The sequence below is a fragment of the Ovis canadensis genome, chromosome 16, assembly GCF_042477335.2.
Source record: "Ovis canadensis isolate MfBH-ARS-UI-01 breed Bighorn chromosome 16, ARS-UI_OviCan_v2, whole genome shotgun sequence".
Lineage (NCBI taxonomy): Eukaryota > Metazoa > Chordata > Mammalia > Artiodactyla > Bovidae > Ovis > Ovis canadensis.
The window spans coordinates 83,962,815-83,984,050 of NC_091260.1; the positions used below are offsets into that span (position 1 = coordinate 83,962,815).

General features: G+C 53.0%; 1 long non-coding RNA gene across 1 annotated transcript; it reads right to left on the minus strand.

Moving 5' to 3' along the window:
- Positions 1 to 1,933: 1,933 nt before the first annotated feature.
- LOC138421575 (uncharacterized) lies at positions 1,934 to 16,450 on the minus strand. The gene is made up of 3 exons (XR_011249544.1): positions 16,018 to 16,450; positions 14,090 to 14,365; positions 1,934 to 3,248 (listed from the first exon to the last, which is right to left on the minus strand). It is a non-coding gene; the product is annotated as an uncharacterized lncRNA (long non-coding RNA).
- Positions 16,451 to 21,236: the final 4,786 nt, after the last annotated feature.

A 21,236-nucleotide genomic window follows, 5' to 3' on the forward strand; every position in this document is an offset into this window, starting at 1 on the left:
CGCGTCTCTTCCCCTGGCTGCCCACCTGTGTGCTTTATCCCGTCCTTTACTAACGTGGTGAACTGAGCTCCGTGAGCTGCTCTGGCAGATTAACTGACCCCGAGGAGGGGTGGCGAGACCTCCGATTTGTAGTTGGGCAACCTGGGCATCTGCTGCTTGCCATTGGCATCTGACAAGGGGGGCGATCTCATGGGACTGAACCCCTCACCTGTGGGATCTGATGCCGTCTCCAGGTAGACAGTGTCGGAACTGAGGCTGTAGGACCCCAGCGGGTGTCCCAGGACTGCGTGGTGTGGGGGAAACCCATAGGTTCAGGGACAGAAAGTATCAGAGTGGAGCGTTCCCTTAGGGGACCCACGGAGACACAGGTGTGAAGACTGGGGTTTTTCCTGCCAAGTGGACGCACCTCACTGTCTTCTGGGACTTCAGCAGTGAAATGAAGGATCGAAACAATTATGATGTGATTAAGGACAGCCCTTAGGAAAGAAACTTAACCAAATCTACTTGACTGAATAGTTTACGAGTCACCAAACAGATCAAGAAAATCAGGTCGAGTGAAAATGATGTAGTGTAGCGCAAGGAATTAAAAGTGGCCCACTTCGCCTTATTTCCAGGTGAAACCGGCGCCGAGAGCGCCTCTGGCTCCTAACTGGGGGCGGATTAGCGCTCAGGTTCATGCACCACAGGTGAATGGGGCATTTTCAGCAGCCTAAAAATAAACCCTCCAAATGAGCTGCGGGTCGGTGCGGAGCCTGGTGCGCTCAGTGATTTCTGTCACCCTGCGGCGGAGTCCCGCGCCCCGTCAGTAGCTGAGCACTCGACCTCGGCCACAGGCGGGAAGCACCCGCAGCACTGCGGCCTGGGGATGCGGGGAGAGGGGGTGGTCCGGCGGTTCATCTCTGGGCATCTCAGCCTCGAAGAGACGCTGGTGAGCAGGAAACACCGCCCACTCCCGAATCAAGCGCGAATCAAGCGCGGACCTAGCCGCCAGCCCGGCGGGAGCCCAGGACCCCCCGCGGGACCCCAGCGCCAGCAGCGGCTGACTGCACATCAGAGGAGCCTGACAAGCTCTCTCACGTCAGAAGGCTCGCGTTTCACTTCGGAAGAGGGCCCTCCACCCCCATCTGGCCTCTGGCCGACACCCCTGCCACGGTCACCACCCAGAGCGGGGCAAGGGGCACAGGCCGAGGTGGGTAGCAGCACCTAGCCGGGCGGCCAGGCCTGAGCACTTGAAGGTGCTGGGGAGGAGAAACTGCGAGAGTCTGCTCCATCCCCGGGAAGAAAACAGGCCAGACCGGCTCTCCTCACGTCCCCACTCCCTCCATCAGCTGAGACAAGTCACGGAGAGAGGCCAGGCCCAGCTGATACCCCTGCACACAGAGCCCCCAGCACACCACCACCAGGCAGCCCTCTGGGCCTGCAAACCCGCCACCTTCCCTCTGTTTCCAGAGTTCATTCTGGACCGTGATCGGCTCCCCTAGAGACGGTATAGTCTCTCACCTTTAAATTGTTCCATTTTGGGTGATAAAACTCACTGTCTACTCACATAAGCAGTGAGTGAAGTGAAGTGAAAGTCGCTCAGTCCTGTCTGACTCTTTACGACCCTGTGGACTATACAGTCCATGGAATTCTCCAGGCCAGAATACTGGGTAGCCTTTCCCTTCTCCAGGGGATCTTCCCAACCCAGGGATCGAACCCAGGTCTCCCGCATTGCAGGCAGATTCTTTACCAGCTGAGCCACCAGGGAATCCCAATCACATAAGCAAGGTGTCTTTTTTTTTTTAAGATGGATTTAAAATGTGAGCATCCTTTGACAAGAAGCAAAGTAGAGAGATGGGAAAGGTGAGCAGCAATAGTTATCTCCTTGGAGGAAAAAAAGAAATTATTTCTATCTGTACAATGTTTCGTTAAATCTCAAAAAAATTTAGAAAAATGCATGGAAATGTGTTTAATAAAATTTAACATAAAATACATGTGGATATAAAAGAGGTTTCCCACGGCTGAGCCCTCACCCACCCCAGCAGGCAACACAGGAAGTGATGTGGGGACTTACTGAACCCGGAAAGGCCTGGAGTTTTCACTCCGCCGGCCCCACCACACTTGCGTCTTCTGTCCAGTGGCTGCTAGGCTGTGTCACTGCCCGAGGGTGGCTTTTGTGCAGAGAACAGACTGCCTCAGGGACCTGGTTAAAAGCGATATTTACTACGGTTAGGAACGAAAGTTGGTGCAGCCACTGTGGAGAACAGCACGGAGGTTCCTTAGAAAACTGAAGGAGAGCTGCCGTGTGTGTGTGTGTGTGTGTGTGTGTTGTGTGTGTGTGTGTTGTGTGTGTGGTGTGGTGTGTGTGTTTTGTGTGTGTGTGTGGTATGTGTGTGTTTTGTGTGTGTGTTGTGTGTATGTGTGGTGTGTGTGTTTTGTGTGTGTGTTTTGTGTGTGTGTTTTGTGTGTGTTGTGTGTGTTTGTGTGTTGTGTTTGTGTGTGTGTTGTGTGTGTGTTTTGTGTGTGTGGTGTGTGTGTGTGGTGTGTGTGTGTGGTGTGTGTGTGGTGTGTGTGTGTGTGCGTGTGTGTGTGTGTGTGTGTGGTGTGTGCTCCCATGTTGATCGCTCAGTCCTGTCCGACTCATTGCAGCTCCACGGACTCCAGCCCACCAGACTCTGTCCACGGGCTTGTCCAGGCTCTGTCCACGGGCTTGTCCAGGCTCTGTCCATGGGCTTGTCCAGGCTCTGTCCAGTAGAACTCTCCATTCTGCTGGAGTGGGCAGCCATTCTCTTCTCCAGGAGATCTTCCTGACCCAGGGACTGAACCCCAGTCTCCTGCATTGCAGGCAGATTCTTTACTGTCTGAGCCACCAGGGAAGCCCCATGACCCAGCAATCTCGCTCCTGGGCGTTAATTCTGAGGACACCATAATTCCAAAAAATACACACACCCGATGTTCACAGCAGCACTCTCTACAATATTCAGGCCGCGGAAGCGCTCTAAATGCCCATCAGCAGAGGAGTAAACAAAGATGTGTGCACACAAACAACGGATATCACTCAGCCACAAAAAGAATGAAACAATCCCATCCGCAACAACATGGATGGGCCGAGAGGCTTCCCTGGGGGCTCAGATGGTAAAGAATCCACCTGCAGTGCAGGAGACCTGGGTTCGATCCTTGGTGGGGAAGATCCCCTACAGATGATCACACAAAGCTGAGTAAGTCAGACAGAAAGACAAATGATGTATGATGCCACTTATGTGCAGAATCTGAAAAAAAATGATACAAACGAACTTATTTACAAAACAGAAACAGACTCACAGACTTCAAAACCAAACTCATAGTTTACAAAAGAGGAGACAGGGGCCAGTGAGGGGCACATCAGGAGCTGGGAACTCACACACACACACTGCTATATATAATGCAGACCATCAGCAGGACCCCACTGCGCAACAGGGAGCGCTACGAAACACTCCGCAATAGCCCATCTGGAAAAAGAATCCGAAGAAAAACGGATATACATCTGTGCATTACCGAATCATCTGGCTGTACTCCTGAAACTAACGCAACTTTGTAAATCAACTATAATATAAAATCATGTATGGACAGTTATACTAAAATGGATGACCAACAAGGACCTACCATCCAGCACATGGAACTCTGCTCAGTGCTATGCGGAAGCATGGGTAGGCGGGAAGTTTGGGGGAGAAAGGATATATGTATGTGTACGGCTGAGCCCCTTTGCTGTCCACCTGAAATTACCACAATATTGTTAATCGGGGCAAAGGCAACCCACTCCAGTGCTCTTGCCTGGAAAATACCATGGACAGAGAAGCCTGGTAGGCTACAGTCCATGGGGTCACAAAGAGTAGGACACGACTGATCGACTTCAGTTTCACCCCAATACAAAATAAAAAGTTTAAAGGTTGGGGGGAAGAAAAGAGTAAGTCTCAATAAACAGTTGCTGTTCTTGCAAAAAAAATAAATAAAATGAAAAGATATTTACTGTATTAATAGACACATAAGAAAGTCACAAACTTAAAATCCTAAAATTCCCTTGGATGTAAGTCTGATTTGAAAGTATCATTATTCCATTTATAAACACCTTATAAAGTTAGAGGAATCATCTTCCAGTTTTTCTCTTATCAGTTAATGATTTTCTTAGGCATCAGTTTTACTTACAACACATTGAACAAAATTCTCTTAAAATCTGAGACGGTGGGTCCGACGCTATCTGGAGGCCTTATTTGTGAGCTCTGCCTCTGTGAGAATATACTCCTCCAACAAGAAAAACTTACCCCCGTGTTTTGACAATCTCTTGCAAAGATCTCTGAAATAATATGAAAGCACCCTGTCTCAGGCAGGCTTTTGCTGACATAATGCTGCTCAAACAACCTTCCAAGTTTCACAGTGAAAATAGTAAGCGTGTGTCCTGCTGGGGGTGTGCTGTTCAGCAGGTCTCTGCTTCAGGCTGCGGGTTCAGCCCCCTCTGCTCTGGGGAGTTTTACACCCAGGGTTCCCCGCCGGCAAGCCCACGTGGAAGGGCCAGGAAGTGTCCCCACCAATCGGCAGAGCAGAGGCCGCTCAGGGCACAGAAAGGACAGGTCCTCAGGAGGGGGCGGGGGGGGCGGTCTGGCCACGCCCACGTGTCAATCGGGACCACCTCCAGAGTCAACCGCTGGACCCGAAAGCATCTAATAGCCAAGGAGAGCCTTTTAAACTGACAAGATTCATAACACCCAATGAAGGAAATTGTCAGAACCTTGTTAGATACTGGTATCTAGATACAAGTAGATACAATTAGATACAAGTATCTAGATACTTGCTAGATACTGCAGGAAGGAAGCAGAAATCCAAGGAGAAAGTTAAACCTACATCAGGAATGCACAAAGCTAAACCCCTCTCCGCCTGCAACAGATCAAGCCAAGAAAACAGGATCTGTGAAACATGATAAACTGTAAATTAGTGTCTATGAAACAAATTGCTTTCTAAAGGCAAAGACTTCTGCTCTGTCACTTAGAACAACAATCAAACGTTTATGGAAAATAGTCGAATGTGAGTTTTCAAAAAAAATCCTTAATGAATTTACTGGATGATGCATTTCTACCAGAGTCTAAGGACAGTGAAAGGAGCCGGAAAGACAACGAGCAGGGGCTTAAAATAAAAGCCAATTATGCAGTTTGAAGAACAAAATCTTATATCACTATTCAAAGAGTAAAGAAAGATTCCAATTAAAGGCATTTTTAAAGAGTAAAATGAGAACCCAACCCGCAGAAATGAAAAGGAAGTGGCAAAAGCTGAATTCAGAGAAAATACAAATACTGAAATGTTTTCATTATTTAGAAAAAGAAATAAACTGTAACGGATTTTTCCTTGCTGAATATTTTCCAGCTTTGGGGGAACACAAAGGTTGAATGCTTGGCAGAGTCAAGAGAGAAGGGAGTCTTCCAGGCTGGCTTCATGAGGCCCCCGACACGCGGATGCTGGTCTCCTTGTTGCTGTTCAGGCACTCAGTCGTGTCTGACTCTTTGCGACCCTATGGACTGCAGCCCGCCTGGCTCCTCTGTCCATGGGACTCTCCAGGGAAGAACGCTGCAGAGGCCGCCGTTTCCTCCTCCAGGGCATCTCCCCAACCCGGGGTGGAACCCACGGCTCTCTGTTGCCTGCATTGGCAGGCGGGTTCTTCACCGCTGAGCCCCCTGGGAAGCCCTAAACAGCTCTTTAAGAACATGATGGTTTCAGGAAGTTTTGCGTTTTCTGCAACAAGCAGCATTCCTACCACAATAAGAAAAAACAATAATGTTCTTTTAAAGAGTAGAGCGGGAAGGGGAGAACCTTTTCTGGAGGATGCTGGGAGCTGCAGATTCGCATGTCCCATGCTGATGACCGGGGAAGCGAGTTCTTTCACTTCCTGGCCTACCAGCACATCTTTGAAGGAAGAGGTGGCTCACACGGAGACACGCAGGTTCTCTCCCGATCACGGCCTGCCCGTGTCTTCGCTGTACTCAGGCGGGTGGTAGGGTGATCCCTGTCGTCTCCCCTTCGTGATGCTCCTGGAATGGGGGACCCCAGCCTCCCTGCCTGGGCCTCTGGTCGACACCTCCACAGGCCCGTTTCTCGTCTTGTCTCCAAGCGGGGAGGTCTTCAGCGGACACACGCCCTAACGGGGCATCCGGGTGTCCCGCCCCTGAGCTTCGGTCGCCCCTGCGCTTGGGACGGCAGCCGTGGTCTGCGCAGCCCCTGGGGGTGACAGCACAGCCTCGCTTTCTCCTCTCTGCTTAAACAAGCGCGAGATTCTCGGATATTTAGCCACCACATTCTAGTCCCCTTTGACCACAGGCTTCCAGGTCCTCCAGCTCGGCCTCGGCCAGGCTGGGACGAGGCTCAGGACCCCACGCCCACAGGGCGGGAAGCGCCCGCAGCCACGCCGGGCCAGGCGCTGCACCCGAAGGGTCCCAGGCCTCGCTGCGTCACCGTTCGGCCGCACGGCCTCTCCAGAAAAGGCTGTTCTCTGGCTTTGTAACACAGCGTGCGTGCTGTTCACGAATTTTACACAAAACATCATGTTGCCGGGAGGACCCTCTGCCCGGGGCATTTACAGCAGATAGGGGCACCGCGTTCTGGAAAGGGCGCAGTTTAAATGCATCCGCCGTCTTCCTTTGGTCTGTCTGCTTAACGGCACAATTTGTAAACTAACAAAGTTCCGAGCAACCCCAGGGGTGTAACGTGAAGGCCTTGGCTGCAGTCACGGGGACGGGCTTGGAAGCCTGACTCCTCTCATCCCCGTGGCCCCGAGAGTCCCGGCCTGGACGCCCGGCCTGGACGCCCGGCAGCGGGCTCGGGAGCGCGGAGTGATTCCCCAGCGCCAGTGCGGCCGCTTGGCAGGCTCTCTCCTATTAGTGGTGAAAAATGGTTATTTCCACCCAATTAATTACCTCGGAGATCGCCCTCGCTCCAATTACAAAATTATCGAGGTGCCAGCCTGCGTCATTAAGTTTCATACCGCCAAATTAAGAGCACATGGTTTTCCTCAATTACCGTCTCCAGCCTCTGCTTCTGCGTTGATTTGCACCGGTACGTTTTATTGGTCTGTTTCTGCGGTTTGCGGAAAGGACCTCATTTGGTGGTGGCCGAATACAGACCAGACCTCCTGCCCCGGCAGGGTCCCAAGGAGCACGCAGTTTGGGAGTTATCGGGAGACGTGCTTATAATGAGGGTGATTCTGGTTGGGTTTAATTCTGTGAAGTTGGGAGGGGGAGACGCGGTGCCCCCACAGCTGGCAGGCTCCTGCAAAAGGGGGGCCTGGTGACAGCCGAGGGGCAGGACACGTGACCCGCCCTGCCGTTAGCCACGTGCCCCCCTTATGGGGCCCTCTGTGTCACTGACACGCGGGTGTCACGGGGGAAATGTCACCATGAAAATATTCTGCCTCGGGAATTAGTTATCCCGTCGTGATGATGTGTCCGTCGTTTCACAGCAGCTATTTTAAGCTTCTGTCCCTTTTCAGAGTCAGCTCTCAATTATCCGTCGCAAGAAAAGGTCAGTGGCAGGAGCGAACCTGACGGGAGCCCGGCTGACAGGCAATTAAAAGCAGCGAACGTTTGGCTTTAAAATGAACCGCACTGTGAAAACAAGCAGAAGACGGCCCGCGGGTTATTAAAGCACCGAAATTCTAAATTGCACTTTTAAACTGTTACAAAACAACCTATCTGCACGCTGACTTTAAAACCAAATGGTGAAAAACCAACCAAGCTCTCACCCCACAGTCCAAGCGCACATTCCCTGGGAAAGTGTTAGTCGCTCAGTCCTGTCCGACTCTCTGTGGCCCCTTGGACTGCAGCCCGCCAGGCTCTTCTGTCCATGGGATTCTCCAGGCAACAATACTGGAGTGGGTTGCCACGCCCTCCTCCAGGGGGTCTTCCTGACCCCAGGGTTGAACCTGGGTCTCCGGCATTGCAGGCAGATTCTTTACCATCTGAGTCACCAAGGAAGCCCTTTCCCTGGGAAAGACCGCTGCTGACTGTTGCTGGTAGCGGTTCGTCCAGTTATTTTTACCTTCACATCTCCCAACAATATGTCTATAGACTTCCCACTCCTGGAGTGGGAGACGTGACCTCAGCGCGTTTCCAATACGGCTCCCTCTTCACGTCTGATCATTGTAGCTCCTGCGTTGACCCCTTCGGCACTTTACATCATAGAGTCAGAATTCTACTTCTTGTTCCATTAACTGTGGAGTAAATATTTGTTTCCCTAAATCACGGCATGAGATCCTGACACCCCTCATGGCTCCATCAACTCATCTATCTCCCGCCCACCTCCCAAATTCTCTTCATATTTTACTTTTATATCCTCAAATGAGATAACATTTATATTCTATTCAGTGCAGTCGCGTCCGACTCTTTGCGACCCCATGAATCGCAGCACGCCAGGCCTCCCTGTCCATCACCAACTCCCAGAGTTCACTCAGACTCACGTCCATCGAGTTGGTGATACCATCCAGCCATCTCATCCTCGGTTGCCCCCTTCTCCTCCTGCCCTAAATCCCTCCCAGCATCAGGGTCTTTTCCAATGAGTCAACTCTTTGCATGAGGTGGCCAAAGTACTGGAGTTTCAGCTTTAGCATCATTCCTTCCAAAGACCACCCAGGGCTGATCTCCTTTAGAATGGACTGGTTGGACCTCCTTGCAGTCCAAGAGACTCTCAAGAGTCTTCTCCAACACTACAGTTCAAAAGCATCAATTTTTCAACACTCAGCTTTCTTCACAGTCCAACTCTCACATCCATAGATGACCACTGGAAAAACCATAGCCTTGACTAGACGGACCTTAGTCGGTAATGTCTCTGCTTTTGAATATACTATCTAGGTTGGTCATAACTTTTCTTCCAAGGAGCAAGCGTCTTTTAATTTCATGGCTGCAATCACCATCTGCGGTGATTTTGGAACCCCAAAAAATAAAGTCTGACACTGTTTCCACTGTTTCCCCATCTATTTCCCATGAAGTGATGGGACCAGATGCCATGATCTTTGTTTTCTGGATGTTGAGCTTTAAGCCAACTTTTTCACTCTCTTCTTTCACTTTCATCAAGGGGCTTTTTAGTTCCTCTTCACTTTCTGCCGTAAGGGTGGTGTCATCTGCATATCTGAGGTTATTGATATTTCTCCCAGCAATCTTGGTTCCAGCTTGTGCTTCCTCCAGCCCAGCGTTTCTCATGATGTACTCTGCATAGAAGTTAAATAAGCAGGGTGACAATATACAGCCTTGACGTACTCCTTTTCCTATTTGGAACCAGTCTGTTGTTCCATGTCCAGTTCTAACTGTTGCTTCCTGGCCTACATACAGGTTTCTCAAGAGGCAGGTCAAATGGTCTGGTATTCCCATCTCTTGAAGAATTTTCCAGTTTATTGTGATCCACACAGTCAAAGGCTTTGGCATAGTTTTTTTTTGGAACTCTCTTGCTTTTTCAATGATCCAGCGGATGTTGGCAGTTTGATCTCTGGTTCCTCTGCCTTTTCTAAAACCAGCTTAAGCATCACATAATCATAACTAAGAATTCTCTGATTTCTATCTGGCTGATTCTAAAGCATGAAAAATCAAGGAACCATATTTACATTATGGACTTTGTATGCTACCTGGCGAAGTGGAATCATACACTTTAATTCTATCCGCTTCCTTTCACAGCTTTTTGTTTCCCCCAAAAGCTTGCCTTGTTTTTCTTGCATTAACTGCTTCAGCCTTGACCTGTGTGCTCAGTTGCTTAGTTTTATGCAACCCTTCACAACCCCCTGGACTGCGGCCTGCCAGGCTCCTCTGTCCGTGGGATTCTCCAGTCGAGAGTATTGGAATGGGTTGCCATGCCCTCCTCTGGGGACTTTCCCAGCCCGGGGATCAGGTCCACGCCTCCTGCTTGGCAGGTGGGCTCTCTGCCCACAGGACACCACTCACTGCGCTAGGGCCCACCCTCATGACCTCACTGTGACCCGATCCCCTCCACAAAGACGCTGCTTTCGAAGAAGGCTACACTCAGAGGTCCTGGGGGCTAGGACTTCCACGTGTGGACTGGGGGAAGGGGACACAGTCAATCCAAAACACCCTCCTGAACAGCAACAGCAACACCTTCCTCACTCTTCCCTCAAGCCCGCCCTGAGACCCCGCCCCCTGCCTCCTGCCCCTGAGACGCCCCCACTGGGGCCTGTGTCTAAGAGGCTGCTCTGCCAGGTGCCTGGCCTTCTGCCTCCAGCACTTGGCTTGAACATTTTCCAAGACGCGCATCTAGCCCTTCAGCAATTTGCTGGTGCCAGTCGCCCTCCTATCATTGCTGTTCAGTCACTAAGTCGTGTCCAGCGCTTCGCGACCCCGGGGACTGCAGCACACCAAGCTTCCCTGTCCTTCACCATCTCCCGGAGTTTGCTCAAACTCGTCCATCGAGTCCGTGATGCCATCCAACCATCTCATCCTCTGTCATCCCCTTTTCCTCCTGCCTTCAGTCTTTCCCAGCATCAGGGTTTTTCCAATGAGCTGGCTCTTTGCATCAGGTGACCAAAGTATTGGAGCTTCAGCTTCAGCATCAGTCCTTCCAAGGAATAAAAATTCAGAGTTGATTTCCCTTAGAATGGACTGGTTGGATCTCCTTGCAGTCCAAGGGACTCTCAAGAGTCTTCTCCAGCACCACAGTTCGAAGGCATCATTTCTTTGGCTCTCAGTCTTTTTTACTATCCAGCTCTCACGCCTGTACGTGCCTAGGGCTTCCCTGGAGGCTCAGAGGGTAAAGCGTCTGCCTGCAATGCGGGAGACCCAGGTTTGATCCCTGGGTCGGGAAGATCCCCTGGAGAAGGAAATGGCACCCCACTCCTGTGTTCTTGCCTGAAAAATCCCATGGATGGAGGAGCCTGGCAGGCTACAGTCCACGGGGTCACAAAGAGTTGGACACGACTGAGCAACTTCCTTTTCTTTGACTATACAGGCCTTTGTTGGCAAAGTAATGTCTCTGCTTTTTAATATGCTATCTATGTTGGTCATAGCTTTTCTTCCAAGGAGCAAATGTCCTTTAAGTTCATGGCTGCAGTCACCATCTGCAGTGATTTTGGAGGCCAGGAAAATAAAGTCTCTCACTGTTTCCACTGTTTCCCCATCTATTTGCCATGAAGTGATGGGACCGGATGCCATGATCTTCGTGTTTTGAATGTTGAGTTTTAAGCCAGCTTTTTCACTCTCCTCTTTCAGTTTCATCAAGAGGCTCTTTAGTTCCTCTTCGCTTTCTGCCATAAGGGTGGTGTTATCTGCATATCTGAGGTTATTGATATTTCTCCCAGCAATCTTGATTCCAGCTTGTGCTTCGTCATTAAATATGTAAATTAATTAAATGTTATGCAGTCTCACGAACATGAAGACAGGGTTTTTTTTTTTAATGAAAATCAAGTTAAATGCTCGGGGAAAACTTGCTAGCAGGAAAAATGACTGAAACACTTACCATGAAATTAATATTGGATAAAATAACCAGGAAAATGAGGAGTGATCCTCGGACTCTGGACCCTCAGAGGGTGTTGCCCATACTCAGAAGCTCTCAATCCTCCTGAAGGAAGCCAAGCTGTAAATAGAGGTCAGTGTCCTTGGCACCCGACTCCAGTACTCTTGCCTGGAAAATCCCATGGACGGTGGAGCCTGGTGGGCTGCAGTCCATGGGATTGCGAAGAGTCGGACACCACTGAGCAACTTCACTTTAACTTTTCACTTTCATGCACTGGAGGAGGAAATGCCAACCCACTTCAGTGTTCTTCCCTGGAGAATCCCAGGGACGGGGGAGCCTGGTGGGCTGCTGTCTGTGGGGCCGCACAGAGTTGGACACAACTGAATCGACCTAGCAGCAGCAGCAGCAGCAGCATTCCTTGGCAAACAAGAAAGTCTGCCCCTCTCTAGCCTGCAGACCTATCCTCAGAGACCTGGGCTCCACATGAGCAGGGCCCACATTAGTGTGGAAGGGAGATGAAACCTTGGGGTTTCACACTGCTGTCTTCTTCCCAGCCTCCCATGCTAGACTCCAGCCTTGAGTCCCTCATCAGCCCCACACCCCTCACCAGGGGCTCGGGCATTGCACGTGTGCAGGGGACTGAGCCCGGCTTCGGAGGCTAAGGGCACCACCGATCACCCCTCCACGAGGAGCAGGCCGACCCACGGAGGGACCAGAACTGACCCAGGCGTGTCCCTGGGGCACAGTCTATCGGATGAAACTGTCGGTCAGAAGTTCGCACAGTCAGAGGTCTACCTTGCCTTCCCTGTGTCTCAGCTCCTCCTCCAAGCCCCCCACCTGGCTTTCCTGCCCCGAATCCTATGTCAGTTTCCCCAGGAATTCCAGGGAAGCTGGGACATGGCATAGCTGCCTGTCTACCGAGGCCGTGCAGCAAGGGAGGGGGGTGCATCTACCCAGGCAGGACGTCGCAGGCTCAGTGAACCCAGGAGCAAGGGAGATGGACGGGGCCCCTGCCCCCTGGAGCTGCCCGCAAACATTTATGGAGCACTTGTTGAGTGTGTCCCACAGGCGACCAAGTCGGCGTATACAGTCAGCCAGGATGGACGCCGCTCTCTCGGAGCCCACAGACCACCACAGACGCAGGAAATGGAGGCCAACATAGTGGGCCGTGGGGCCAGAGGGCTCGGGGGGCTCGCTGACGCCTCCTGGCCGCATCCCTTCCTGGGGCTCCCCAGGTTGCCCGACATGCAGCTGGGACCCCGACCCCCAAGTGAGAAGCTCAGCAAATGGCACAGCTTCCTGGAGGTGCAGGACTCCCTGGGGGTCCGGGCCGAGGTTCCCTTATCAATAGCAGGTCGAAACACCGTGTCCTAACCACACAGTCAGGACAGAGGGCAAGAGGTGGACCAATCTCTTTGGTTAAACACCTCCCTTGATTCTTGGAATCAAAAATCTGTGTCCAAAACTCTTTAGGAAAACAAAACCTGTCTTTAGAAAGTTTGGAACAACTGAAATAACAAATCTTTGGAAATGACCCATTAAACCTCCTCACCAACATGTAGCTGCCTTAGCTGCCACACTGCCTCGTTTCCCTCCCAGCTTTCATAAAATAAATTCACATATAAGTATGTACATATAAACGACTATCCCGGTGGCTCAGTGGTAAAGAACCCGCCTCCCAGTGCAGGAGACGTAGGAGACACAGGCTTGATCCCTGGGTCAGAGAGTTCCTCGGGAAAAAGAAACGGCAACCTGCTCTAGTATTCTCACCTGGAAATCCCACAGATAAAGGAGCCTGACGTGCTGCAATCCACGGGGTTGCAAAAGAGTCACACGTGACTAAGCATGAGCACACGGCCAAGCGTAAGTATATATGTGTGTATACGGTTTTTATAAATGTCTGTGTATATGCACACGTAAGCCAGTGTGCATATAGACACAAATACGGGATTGTTGTAAACTGACAGGTCCTACTGACACAATTGTCTGTCTTGCTTTCCTTGCAACACTGCAGTGTCTCTGGACTTGCCCTCTCAGACACGGGTCCCCTGCTGGGGACAATCCACCCTCTGGTTCACTGTATTTAGTTTAACACCGCCCTGCTCTTACAAAAGTGGGCTGTTCCCAGCCTTCCCCCAGTATAAATTATACTGGGATGAGTGGGATTTTTTTTTTTCCTTCTTTTTCTAGAAGGGGAATCACCAGGTCAAAGCCACTGCACAAAGCTCCCTTGATCAGGGCTCAGAATGCTTTCCATTAAACGTGGCCTGATTTACACACCCACCCACGACCCGGTCACAAAAGGGCCGTTCTCACTGCTCCGTCACCGGCTGACCGCCCCCGCTCCCACCCCACCAAAGCTGAATGCGTGTCAGCCTGATAGGCGAAAACTGGCATTTTCATTTTGTGCGGCTGCCGTTCTGTGACTTTGCTGGTCTCTGGGCGCAGGGAGGCCGCACGTGTGCAAACCTGTATGTGTGTTGATCTGACCACTCATATCCCTTGTATTTGGTTTTCATGGTTTTCTTCCTGGCTTTATGAAAATAATTGGCAATTAATGTTCCGGTCCTTGCATAACACGTTTTAAATGGAATCAATTAAAGAGGAAAAGATTTGACTCCGTGCGTCCCCCCAAGCATCACACCTTGCATTGACGGAGACATTTAAAAGGTCAAGGCGACTTCAAAGTCAGGCTTCATTCGGATGGACTGCCACCACAAGGCAACGCAGCTGTAGACTGTTCCTCTGGCTTTGAAATGAGCTAAAATTCTGACTTCTTAAATGTCAGCCTCATAAAATCACTCCTTCAGACAAAAGCAGGTGCAGTCAGCATTCAACAGATGCTCTCTTCTCTGTGATGACGTGTGCCCTTGAGCTTCAGTCTCACAAAGGACCACACTCGGGTCTTGCCCATAAAAGCCTGAAATAAAGGCCATGATGAATCTCAAGTTCTCTTTAAATCCCATTCAGCCACTTATTCCCAATCCCAGGCATTCTGGATGAAAAGACCGAAAGCCCCGACAGCTTTGGTGCAGGTGAAATGGAGACTCGCCGATCTCTCACCCTAGAGCGGCCGCCCCCCCGCCTGGGGTCAGGGGCTGTGTGACCTCAGCTCCTCTCACAGGCCCACTCCTGGACCCCTGGCCCTGGTCAGGCTAGGGAGGCCAGGAGGGCTGGTCAGAGGGAAATGGGAGAGGCTGCACGGGGCATCCCCGGGACAGTCTGTCTCCAACAGGACTGAGTGTCCCGGGTTCAAGCACAGTGACGTGAGGCCAGTGAAGGCTGACCCCTTCCTGTCACGCCCGAGGCCCTTCCCAACTTTGGGGAGGACATCCCCCCCGCTGAAGTGCCCAGGGCCAGGTGTGAACACACCAGGCTGGCAGATCCGTCAGGTCCCGGCCAGCTGGTTAGTCACCCGGGGACTTAATTTCCTCATCTGTAGAATGGGGACACAAAAGAAGCATCTCGCTGGAGGTGAAGGACTGGGTTACGCCCATGAGCAGGAGGCTCGCTGAGCCAGGAAGACCTCAGGGGCGGTGGGCTCCCTCCCAGCCCCCTCCCAGCCCCCTCCCAGCCCCTCTCCATGGACACGGGACGCTTCCCACCCACAAGCAGGCGCGTGAGGGCAGCATTTCATCACGCCCGTGTCTAAGGCGTTTCTGACAATAGAGCCCGACGATGAAGCGGGCCTAGGGTCAGGCCTCGCCCTGTCGGAACACCGCGGGACCAGTGAGGTGACCCCCCAGCGTGGGCACAGGGAAACGGTAGGCGACACAGGGCGGCCCGCCCAGGCCGGGCTGCAGACACTGCGTCCGCTGAGGCGCCCCCTGGACACCAGGCACCGCCCCGTGAGACAGACGGGGTAACAGTCAGGCTGAGGCCTGGCAGGCGACGCCCAGGCCCCCCACCCCCATGGCTGCCTGGGGGAAGCCGGCCTGTCATCCGCGGCAGAGGCCCCGCCAGGCCCCAGGGAGGCTGCAACCCCCTCACACCTTATTGCCGGGAAGTGACTTTCTGATTTGACACACTAAAAGCAGGTTCCGGCGAGGCTCCTCTCCAGTGGACTGGAACCGGGGAGGCTCCTCTCCAGTGGATTGGAACCGGGGAGTGACAGGCCCGCCCCCCTCCCCGCTGCCCACACGGCTGGAAGGAGCCTTCCAGAGGAGGCGGGGGAGGGGCGGCTCTACTGGAACCTTAGGGTCCGCAGACCCTAAGGGCGAGACTGGGATGCTGCTTCCCTGAGTCCTCGAGTGCTTAACACTGAAAACAGTGGGGCTCTCTGAATCTCGGTCCCCAGCCAGCCCCCCACAGAGCCCTGGCCCTGCCCCTCCCGGGTCCAGCTGGCGCCTGGTCTGCCATCCCTGCCCAGCCGGCTGGCAGACAGCCCTGCAGCTGCCCAGCCCCCACCTGCCCAGCCCTCACCTGCCCAGCCCCCACCTGCCCAGCCCTCACCTGCCCAGCCCTCACCTGCCCAGCCCTCACCTGCCCAGCCCCCACCTGCCCAGCCCTCACCTGCCCAGCCCCCACCTGCCCAGCCCTCACCTGCCCAGCCACCACCTGCCCAGCCCTCACCTGTCCATCCTGTGCGGGTAGAAAACGATGCCACACGCGCCGGCGAGTCCGCGGGCGGCCAGCAGAGGGCGCGCGGGCCGGAGCCGCTCCCAGGCCCGCTGCCCGCTCGAGGGACCCGGGCCCGCCCGCCCCGCGGGCCCCGGAGCCGCCCGCCGCGGGGCGCGCGCCCGCAGCTCTTTCGGGCCGCTCGGGCCGCCCGGGGGCGCGGAGGGGGAGCCGCGCGAGGCTGGGGCGTTTGTGCCACCTGTTGGCCCCGCGCCCACACTGCACGCGCGGGAGCCCAGCCGCTGCGGCGGGAACGGGGTGCAGACGCGGGGGCCCCACCCGAGAGGGCCTGCCCGGGGCGCCCTCAGCCCGGGACGTGCCGGGACAGCTGACCAGCCGCAGATGCCTTAGGAGAGGGCTGGTTAGAAGGACTCGCCCGAATAACGACGTATTTCCTTTCAACACTGCAATATTTCTCAGGGGGAGGGAATTTAATGTTATGTAGCGCTAGCAAATTGATTAGCTGGTTTTTTTCCCTCAAGTTCCAGTTTCGACTAGCATGTATTATTTTCATAGCAAATAAGTAACAGTGACAAATATTAATATGTACATCTCATTTCCTACCCACATTTATTTTTACCTTCTTTTTAAAGAACCCATCTTTTAAAACGTGTAAGCTACAAGAGAAACGTGTAAACCACATGAGCTGGACAGATACAGAGCTACGTGGGGCTCAGACGGACAAGCAATAATTTTTACAACCAATTCGGCCAGACGTAACCTTTTCTACATTTATCTGTCTTGTCTTAGAGGAGGTACTTGTTGGAAGGTACACAGAATTTCGTCTGAACAACATGTTGCAACCTGGCCTCCTAAACACCTAGAAAGACGATGGGGAGCCCAATTTCATTCTCAAGCCAGAGCCTGTGTTCTGATCAGAAGGAAAACCAGGTCCCCCAGGAACAGAAGGAGGCGGGTGCTCCGTCCACACGGAAGATCTGTGCGACACACCATCCATGTGATCAGGGGCTTTTTAGCACTATTTTCTCTGTTTAATTTTTTTGATGTGGACTGTTTTTAAAGTCCACTGTTTTTTTTTACAGTGGCCAATACTGTAACAACCTGAATACAGTATTGCTTCTGTCTTGAGTCTTGGTTATCTTGGCCACGAGGCATGTGGGATCATAGCTCCCCAACTGGGATTGAGCCCTTAGCCCTTGTATAGGAAGGTGAGGACTTAACTACTGGACCGCCGGGGAAGTCCCGTAGCATCCTAGCTTCACACACAGACGCACACGTACATGCACACACACACGTGGAAAAGGCTCTAAAGACAGCAGCGGCCCTCCTAGTAACGGGGACAGAAGACACGCGGGTGAAATGCAGGCACTCCCCTCTCGCAGGCAGATCAGCACCTCGCGCGATTCGCCCTCCTTTCCCCTGTCTGCAGGGCGGCCCACGCCCTCACTTTCCGTCAGGAAACAAACAGGACTTGCCTCAGCGAGAGTGCTCTCACCCGGGTGAGCAAATGTTCTCCAGTACTTCTGTTTATTGGCATATAGTTTGTTTGTACAACTTTATACATGAGCTAAATAAATTTAGCTGTTTATTGTGAAAGCACAACTTCTTTACGACTCAAAAAAATCTAGTAAGGAGCCCTTGCCCGTGTGAACGTGAGGAGTGGAGACAGGCAGAGGTCTTCCCCTCTGTTCTGTGTTTTATACACACCCATATGGCTATTTCCAGCGGAGCATACACGTATCCTATGTCAGATGCATTTACGTTATAATATTACGCATTTAAAGTCAAACTGTGAGAAGGACGGACAGAGTTCAGGGGATCAGGAAAAGGGGGACGGTGCTGTTTGGTTGAGAGTATGTCCACTGTGAATCCAGATCCAGTGTCTTAACCGGAGCCTAAAGATGCCAGGCGCTGAGTGCCAACAGTAATTCATACACAGCACTTTCAGTAGCACCTCCCCCACGCACCAACAGTTAAAGGGGAGGCAACATATTCCAGCCGTCCTGACAGAGCACCTGGTCAGAGCCTGGTGATGAGCGACTCCACGAAACTCTCCTGTAAAAGGGCTCAGCAGACGCTGATAGTATCGCGTGGAAAGGCAGTTTTTAGAACCGTGTGGGGAGAGCAGACAGAAATGTCTACCTACAGCCTGGGAGTTTTGATCTTAGGAATAAAGAGAAGTTCTAGAGACAGCTGGAAATGTTGATGGAAGTAAATGTATAAAGATATTCACATGCGGGGGGGGGGGGCACTGCAATAGCAGAATTACAATATTCTAAGATAATTGTAAAGAGTTAAGATGAAATAGTGGAAGTTCAGGGTGAATGTTTTTAAGACGTGGGGGCCCTGCGTCCGTCATGTAGCTGTGTGGATACAGGCAAGGCGGCGGCGGCGGCCCGCTGCGGACTGTGGGCGCACGGGTACCGCGCGCGTCCGGAGGAGCGGGCGGCAGGGTGAACGGGGACGGCCCGTCCAGGGCGCCGTGCGGAGGGGCCTGTAGCGCTGCGCACAGCAACGCACCCAAACTCCCAAACAGGAAAGCCCAGAGCTTTAACTTCCCCAGCGGCCAACAGGGACGCTCCCCGCCCTGCCACAGCCCCAGACAGCGCGACGCCGGAGCGTGGCTGTTGGCGGAAGCGCCGCTGAGCAGGCGGTGGAGACGCAGCGCTGAGCAGCCGCTCCTCAGCCCCTCGCTCCCAGGCTCCCGGGACGGCTCGGGCACGGAGCCAGCCCCAGAAGAGCCCAAGGGACAGGCCGCGGCCCCGGGAGGGAGACACAGGACGCGGCCACAGAGACGCGAGCCCCGCGTGGGCCGGGGGGCAGGCGGGGGAGAGCAGGAGCATCTGCGGGGCTTCTCCCGGCGCACCTGCTGCTCAGTCGCTCAGTCACGTCCCCGTGACCTCGGGACCCGTGGACTGGAGCACGCCGGGGCGTCCCTGCCCCTCACTGTCTCCCGGAGTTCACCCGAGTTCACGCCCATTGAATCGGTGACGCCGTTCGGCCATCTCGTCCTTTTCCCGAGCGTTGCCCAGCATGTCCACCTATTCTTCAACAAGTACCTGCCAAAGTCTTAACTTCTGCCGCACACTCTGCAGGGAGCTGAGATCGCAGATGCTAAGGGGAGTGTGGGCTGTGGCCTCCGAGGAGCTGAAGTCTGGTGGGGAGGCATGAGGGTAAAGGAACACCTGTGCCTGGGGCTGGCTCAGGGGGTGATGCAGGGGACCTCATGGAAGACGCGAGAAGACTTCCCTGAGGAAAGGACAATTGCCGCCAGCTGGAGAGGTGACTCAAGATGGTCACAAGCCAGGCAAGCGTTCGGGGTTGGCCGCAGACCTCATTGCAAACCAAGTGTCTGCAGATGCCACGGGGCTTGACCCCCAGGCGAGAGAGGAGAGGCTGCCACCTCCACCTCCATCTCGGGGCTCACTCACTCCCACACGCTTCATCTGCTCAAGACGCCCCCTCTGGGAGCTCAGCCACCCTGCCGTGAGCCCAAGATGCACCGAGCCGCCATCACGGCAGACACTCCAGGAACAGGCCGCGCTGGCTCTCAGACCGCCACCGGCGTCCCCTTCCAGCCTGAGTGAGCCTCCAGGGACGCCCAGCCAGGTGAGCTCTCGGTCGGCCGCAGCCTGCACCTGCCCACCCTCGCCTGAGCAGCACCCAGCCCCGCCTTCCAGAACGTCTGACCCACAGACTCCACGACCGCAGTCAGCGGTGCTTGTTCCACACGCTACGTGCTGAAGTGATTTGTTCCGTAGCAACAGAGAACTGGCACAGAATTTGGTGCTGGGGGGGGGGGGGGGAAGCTGCCCAAACAAAATCTGAAACGCGTGAAGCTGGATTTGAGGCCGGATGCCAGGCCCGAGTTTGAATGGCCTCGATGAGGCTGTTGGAAGGGCTTTAAGGAAAGCGCCGGGAAAACGTCCCTGGAAGCCAGAGGGGAGGAAACCTTATTGCATGGTGGCAGAAACTTGGCAACAGTGTTGCCTGTAGTAACACAGGACACAGAGAACTCCCTAACACCAATTAGGGTCCCGCTTAGGAAGTTGTGAGGCAGAGTCTGAAACCATCAGCTGCCTTGCTCTTGCCTCTTGTGATAAAATGTGGGAGGAGAGAGACGAACTAAAGACAATCTGTTTAGTCTTTGAGTAGCTTGTGCTTGAGACGTAAGAGTCTAGAATAGGCTTTCTGGCCAGCAAGGAGTTCTCAGACAAGAGATGGTCCAGGTAGAGACCAAATTAAGGGCATAGCTTCACAGGATTCAAAGGAAAACCCTTCGATAAGATACCAGAAAGATACACAGTCTCGGTCAGAAATTGGAAGACAGACACCAGAGGCTGTCACCTAGATGTGGAGTCTAAAATGTGATGCAGATGAACCTCTGTGAAACAGAAGCAGAATCACAGACATGGAGACAGACGGGTGATTGCCAAGGGGGAGGGGCCAGGGGGAGGAGTGGAGTTTGGGATCAACAGACACAAACTGGCGCATATTGAATGGATAAAGGGAAATGTGTTCGACATCCCGAGATGAACCGTAATGGAAGAGAGTATGGCGGGGGGGGGGGGGCGGGGGAATGAACCATAATGGAAGAGAGTATGGGGCGGGGGGGATGTGTATGTGTGTGAACCACTTTGTTATACAGCAGAAACTAACACAACATTGGAAATCAACTACACTTCAATTTTTTAAAAAGGTATCAGAAGGATTCACAGTAAAATATTTCATATCCTTTCCCTTAAACCAAAAGGCCTCCAGTAAACAGAAAGACTCTTACGACCGTGTCTGCAGGCCCTTCAACCAGACAACTGTGCTTTTAAGACCCTTAGACTTGTTCCACGGAGCCTCACATGGATCCAGTGTGGGGAGGTTTACCTTGAATGAGTTCCACATCTCTGTAAACGTGCCTTCTGCCTCGTGGAAAGAATCGTAACATGCATGCACGGTAAGTCACTCCAGCTGTGTCCGACTCTGTGATGCTATGCACTGTAACTCACCAGGCTCCTCTCTCCATGGGATTCTCCAGGCAAGAATACTGGAGTGGGTTGCCATGCCCTCCTTCAGGGGATCTTCCCAACCCAGGGATCAAACCTGAGTCTCCTGCATTGCAGGAAGATTCTTTATCTCTGATCCATGAGGAAGCCAAGAATTATAAACTGGTACATAAGGTACTGTGGAGTTTCTAAGATAATCAGTAGACTTGACTGAAC